General features: G+C 40.6%; 1 long non-coding RNA gene across 2 annotated transcripts; it reads left to right on the top strand.

Moving 5' to 3' along the window:
- The first annotated feature begins 1,547 nt into the window (after positions 1 to 1,547).
- On the top strand, positions 1,548 to 6,015 carry LOC118979662 (uncharacterized). Of its 2 annotated transcripts, none has more exons than XR_005064966.1 (3): positions 1,548 to 1,597; positions 5,175 to 5,404; positions 5,987 to 6,015. It is a non-coding gene; the product is annotated as an uncharacterized LOC118979662 (long non-coding RNA). The 2 variants fall into 2 exon arrangements; XR_005064965.1 differs by lacking the exon at positions 1,548 to 1,597 and adding an exon at positions 3,378 to 3,668.
- Positions 6,016 to 6,569: the final 554 nt, after the last annotated feature.

Raw genomic sequence — 6,569 nt, 5'->3', positions numbered from 1 at the left:
AGGGGTGTGAGAAGAATAAAATAGAAGAAAGAAGATTAACAGTGGCAAGATAAAGACTCTTACAGGGTTAAAAGGGAGTTCATTGGGAGAGAAAGTGGAGCAAACTTAAAAGTTAAGAAAAATATTTAGTTGATTTTTATTTTGTTGATACTGAAACAGAAGAGAAATAAAAAGAGATGGGCTGTTGCTCCCTTAGAAAACCCACGGTAGGTAACCAGACACTAGTGGATAAAAGAACAAAACATGTATTAAATAACTGTTTTCCATCTGCAGTTACAAATGTAGAAAGTAGATCGTCAGACAAACCAAGGATCAGGTTTCCAGGAATAAAAGATGAGGGCAGATACAAATCAAGGTGGAAAAGAAGTCTTTGGAAATTAAGAAGACACCAAGATCTCGCAAAAGCTGGAAAGCTATAAAGGGAAGAGAATCCAACCTGTGGGCAAGACCTGGCAGACCAGCTCTTGAGCTCATTCATCATAGCTCACTGAGCCTGGCAAAAGCTGCCTCCTCTGTAAAAATTGTACGTACAGGGTAGAGAACAGAGACCCAGAAGCTGTTCATTAGCTCACAGCAGTAAGGTTGCAAGCTTCCATCTCTAACTCAAGAGAAAATCTTTCTCAGGGTATGCACCTTATCAAAGTAAGTATTTGTTCAGACTTAGAAAGGCTGTGGAGCAGCTCTGTCTAGTCTTCTATTTTCTTTGATAGTGATGAGGCTAGTCAATGGTGAACTCAGACCTAAGTCCTAAGCTTTCTTCCCATGTACCCATGTTGTTTTCTTCAACACTAACCAACACTGCACAGAAATAATACCATACTCTGTTGCCACTGGGGAAGAAGTAGTCTCCAGGACTGACCAGGATCTAGAGTGTTGCTTCTTTTGAGGAAAAAAAATACATTTCATTTTCTAAGCAATCAACTTGTAAACATTCGGAATCTAGCCTGTTGGTAAGTTAGAGACTGACTCTATTTCTCTCTGTTTCCATAGTACCTAGCTTTCCTATGGCGTGAGGACGGACTATAGAAGTGGAGGGCTGGCTGGGTAGAGGGGGCAAAGGGGGAGAATTGGGACAAGTGTAATATAGCATATTTCAACAATGAAATATTTTTAAAAATAAATAAAAGAGATGTTTGTGCTGAGCATGTTAATTCTTTTTCTCTCCCAGCCTGGTTATCCTTGCAATAGTCCTCTTCACAGTCGTTGGCATCACCAAAGTTAGAAACATCTGTCATTTAGTCTTCCCCTCTTCTTTATCTCTAGCACCTCATGAGGTACCACATCCAGCCCATTCTACCCCCTAAAACCCATGGACTGTCCCCTCCTCCAGGCCAGTGTCCTAGTTTCAGCTCTCTCCACTTCTCACCTGCACAACTGCAGTTGTCTTCTTACTGACCTCTCTGCCACCTGGCTGCCTGCCTTTAATCTACTTTCCACAATCCAGCCAAAGGGCTTTCTAAATGCAAATCTAGTCCTATTAAAAACTGACCTTGTTTAAAAGCCTCTGGTGCTTCCAATTGCTCTTGGGATAACATCCAAGCTCTTTAGAATGCCATACTAGGACCTTAGGAATTTGCATATGGAATGCAAAAATAAAGTAAGTCTCATCCTCAGTGAGCTCACCGTTTAGTCAGGGAGGCAATGCATACCCAAATAATTTTAATGACTATTATAAATGTTCTTATAGTTATGTGGAAGTGTAAACAAATAACTATAATAAAGTATAAAATGTGTAACACTTCTGTCATCATGTGACATGTAGCACTGCAAGAGAAAAGTTAGGCTTGGTGAGAGTGCATTTTGGAAGTCATCTGTTTACTTATTCTGTGAAGTTTACCCATTCTGTGAAGCAAAATTTAAGATATTGGCTGGCAGGTTTCCACCAATATAGACATATGCACCCCTCACACAGTACCTAGATGAGTTCTTTCATTTGGGACTTCGCTAAATAACAAAAGAACTTTTGGAAAATGCCTTCTTCTAGAGAGTAACGTATACTTTATTACACCATCCTACTCAGGTATAATTCTGAATACTGTTTTGTGGGGCTCTGATATCCATCTCCAGTTCTTCTTCATGAAGGGACCCTGGGGCAGTGGGGCCAATAGTGCGTCTTTGCAGCTTGCATTGTCCCAGGCTGCTTCTCCTCCCCTGTATGCTCCTCTGGGCTGTGATGGCTCTTTCTCATTTGATGGGCCTTAAGGAAATATTCTCAGTTCTTAGATGCTGCTTATGCATTTGTTTGAAGTAAGTCATTATGATTTTTTTAAATCAATTATTTTTGTGTTTCTGTTCTTGATATCTTGTAAGGCCATTGTGAATGATCACAGTGCTATCATACTAGACCATGTGCTATAAACAACTATATGTGACAAATAAATTCCTGTTTAGGTGAATAGCTGAAAAAGGAATCCTCACGTACAGTACACAGGACAGTCCCTGTGTGACTTCATGGCATTTTTCCAGGACAGCAGTAGCTCAGGGGAATTAATCCTTAATTTAGTAACTGCCATTGTCTCTTCCTTAAAATACAAATGCTGAGAAATGTGCAGGGTAAAAAAAGTCCTATAGTCAAGTAAGCCTGGAAATTCTACATTATATCTGATCTAAGGTGCATGAACATCTGAGAAGCATTAATAAGCAAAGAAGTAAAGAAATGTGTTTAACCTAATGTTTACCAAATTTTAACCACAGACCTCTCTGTGTGTTGCACCCACTTAGAAAAATGATGGCCTCCTTAATTTGGGATAAGTTCCAATAAGCGCTTGTCATGTTGTCTTTTTAACATAGAACTATAAAGGTTTTCAAAGTTACAGAAAAACTCAAAGCAATGTACAGCAAAAGCAATTATCTCCACTATCTAGACTCTGCAGATAACCTTTTACTATGTCTGTTTTATCTATTATTTGTTTCATTCTGGCATTAGAGTGGAATACCTTGATAATTAATCTAATTTATCTCTATTTCATCAATGCGTAGCAGAGTACCAGGTACACAGCTGGTAACCAATAGGTGTAGGTGTCTATCAATAGAATGAAAATTGAAAATAATGCTCTACTTACTTAGGAGGGTTGTAGTAAAGCTCAAGGGGGACAGCCTATAGGAAAATGTTTTGTGTACAGTAGCATGTCTTGGCAAAGGTCAGAGTTGAAAGCAGCCACTTAGCTATCTGGTACTCCTAAAGAACAAGTGATTCTGGATAGCTGGGCTTAAAACACGGTTGGGAGTTTATCCTTTAAACATGAAAACATTTTTTCCTAAAATATTAACCACTTTATTGGCATGAAAAGACTTCCATAATATTGCTTCTGTTAAGAGCACACTAAACATGAGGCTAGGACTTAAAAACTGAATTTTTATGTCCTTACCCTCAGGTGGTCATTTCTTCTCTTTCTCCTCTACTGGTTCTTCCTCATCATCTAGACCTTGTAAATGTGGAAGAGCCCACGGACTTAAGCAACAGACCTTTTTACTTCGCTATCTGCACTCACTTCCAATGTGATCTCATTCAGGCCCATGGCTCTAAACTTCATCCATATACTCATGACTTTCAATTTTATGTTTGCATTTTTAGCATTTTTTTAGAACTCCAATCTCATATACCCAACTGCCTATTCAACCTCTTCTTTGATGTCAAATAAGTATTCAAAATTTAACATGTCCAGAAGGTTTGTTAATTTTCTCCCCTGCCTCAGTCTCAGATTGTGTGATCTCAATAAAACACAGCACCAGATGGCCATTTGTTTTGACCAAAATCCCTGGAGTCAGCCTTGACTTCCCTTCTTGTCCCAAAGTCTATATCTAATCTATCTGCTAACACTAACTTTTTACCTCCGAGGTCCACTCATACTCCAACCCCTTCTCAACATCTCTACTGCTACCTCCCTGGCCAAGTCACCATCAGCTGTCCTTTACTTGTCCTACAGGAGCCTCCTGACTTTCCCTCCTGTAATCTCTTCCCCAAGGAGTGGCCAGTATAGCCATGTTTGTAATTCATGTCCCAAACCTTTGCTCAAAATCTCCGAAAGGCTTAGAATAAAAACCAAAGTTCTTTTGATGACCTATTAAGCCATGGTAATCTGACCTACTTCTCCCCCTCCCTGCTCTCCTAGAACATGGCATGAATGTTGCCTCTGAGCCTTCACTTAGATGGTTTCCTTTCCCTGAAACTTCCCCCTTGATATCTATGAGAGTCACACTGTCACTTCATCCCCGTCTGTGCTCCAACCTCATGTCATCTGAGAAACCCCTCTGACTTTCTCCGATAAAGTAATACCACCATCCTCCAGCTCCACCCTCCTCTTTTCTACTTCTGGGCTTTATTTTGCTCAATAGCATTTTAACGACACCGGTGAATTCTACATATATTTCTGTATAATATCTGAGTAGTATGTGTGGCCCATCGATTGCTGTTATTCTGCAAACTGTTACCAGTCTGTTACAAGAAAAAAGCAATAATGCTTTGAAACTTGTTAGCAACCTGACAGAAGTTTGTCTGTAGAATCCAGTAAAAAATTAGGGGTTGTGTTTTGTTTTGTCTTGTCTCGTTTCAAAATATCCATCTATAGGAGACTGGACTTTTTTAAAAAAGAAGAAGAAAACTGGCTCCTCACCAAACAAAGATTGTCTGAAAAGCACTGGCTTACTTCACCCCCTGGACTGTGAGCTCCAGAAGAATCGAGTTATTTTTCCCAAATATTTACTAAATACCTACTATGTCCCTGGCCAATGCTGGTCCCTGGGTCTCAAAGGTGAAGAGGGTTCAGATGATGCCCTGGAACTCACAGTTCACTGGAGGGCAGAAACGTGCAAAACCACACAGCAGTAGAGTGTGGAAATTCCAGCTAGGTACATTCTATCCATAACTTACAAGTTTGTATTTTACACCTGAGAAAAAAATAACTAATAGTGCAAGTGTGTGATAAATGGGGAATAAGTTGTCACGGCAAGCTATTTTAGGGAGTCAGTACCTGAGCTGCAGTGGCATGTGTCTCCCAATTCATGGGAGCACCTTTGTGCTTCTTCCCTTAGCATCACCTTACATATTCTATGTCTGTGCATTTGTTCATTGTTTACCCCAATGGTACACATTCCCAGTGGGGCCCGTGAGCCAATGCCTATGTGTTACCAGTGTCAAGGGAGATAACTCCTTTCATCCTTTCTGCCTTTCACAGATGCCACAGATGAGCCTCCCATTTCCCAGGCTGGCCTGGCAGAGGGTCAGAGCTCCTGCTACGTGGCAGAAGTTATAAGCAGGAAGGGGGAAGACAAATTACTGCTGAGACCCAAAAGCTTGAAATGCCTGACAATGTCAAACTGTAGCCCGGAAACCTTTGTTTACTTCATGTTCTCTGGACCAAAGCAGAAAAATCACAGCTCCTCCAATACTGCCTCGTAAAACAAGGTATCTCATTTCACTGAAAACAAAGTCACTTCACTCTCTCCACTGCAAGCAAGGAAGTACTTTGGAAGACAGCTATGCTCACCACTATACCACCAATGCCTAACACAAGGAAGTACTTTGAAGGTAGTAGCATGGTTTTCATAACTTTCCCCACCCCACAAACATGCAACACATGTCTGGTTTAGTGCCATGAGCTGGGAAGGAGCAACTGGGAAGCTTCAACAATCAGGCATTTTAATACTCATTTAAATCCTATTCCTTTGCCCACAAATGATTCGAAATAATTAACAATAAAGAAAGCTGGGAATAAGGATTTACTAATCAAGGCATGCTGCCTAGCCTTCTGATCATTTAATCTTCACAGTGGACCAGGGAAGCAGGGAGGTCATGTTCACTTCCTAAGGACAAAACAGGGTCAGAGAAACGAGGTAGGGAGACCTGGCTTCAAACCATGCCAGTCTGATCCCAGGGTTGCGGACTTACCTGGGCCCTGGAGAAAAAACAGGAAGTAAATATAATAACAACAAGGACAGCTGCATTATAATTAACTACAAATGTTTTTGGTTTCAAACTTTCTCACAGTTGAGGAGAAGGAGAAAGATGAAGATGAAGCAGATGAAGAAGGAGGAAGAGGAAGAGGAGATGATGATGGGAAAAAGGGAAGAAATTTTTTCAAACTTTCATATAGAAAAGAAAACTCAACTCCTCACAGGAAAAATTTATCACATAAGGTTTTCGGTGAAAAATAATGAGCTGAAGAAAAAAACGCGGTTGTCAACAAATGCATTCATTCAGTCAACACCACTGAGTGTCCTGCATGTCTGCCGTCAGCTCAGTGTGGGAGTTCTCAAGACACAATGGTGAACGAGTGCTCCTGGACTCACAAAGCTCAGAACTGGGACACAAACACAATGGGGGCTAAGTGTTTTCTCAATAGTCATAGTGTTATTTTCAAATAACGGTACCCAAAATAAAAAAATTATGCTCCATGTAATCAGAGAGTAATGATAAATGGACTTCAGTCAAATCTCTTGGTAAGTTACTAAACTAACGTAGCCCATGGACATAGCATTCTGAAGGAGCTAATTTGACCCAAAGATGAAACACAGGGCCGTGGATAGAAACAGTGTTCCTTTACCCTGTTTCTACCAGACAGTGCATCTCA

Source organism: Sturnira hondurensis, unplaced genomic scaffold (genome assembly GCF_014824575.4).
Source record: "Sturnira hondurensis isolate 20B ecotype Veracruz unplaced genomic scaffold, ASM1482457v3 Scaffold0022566, whole genome shotgun sequence".
In the NCBI taxonomy this organism is placed as follows: Eukaryota; Metazoa; Chordata; class Mammalia; order Chiroptera; family Phyllostomidae; genus Sturnira; species Sturnira hondurensis.
The sequence above is the reverse complement of the archived record's forward strand: the minus strand, read 5'-3'. Positions and strand labels throughout refer to the sequence as shown.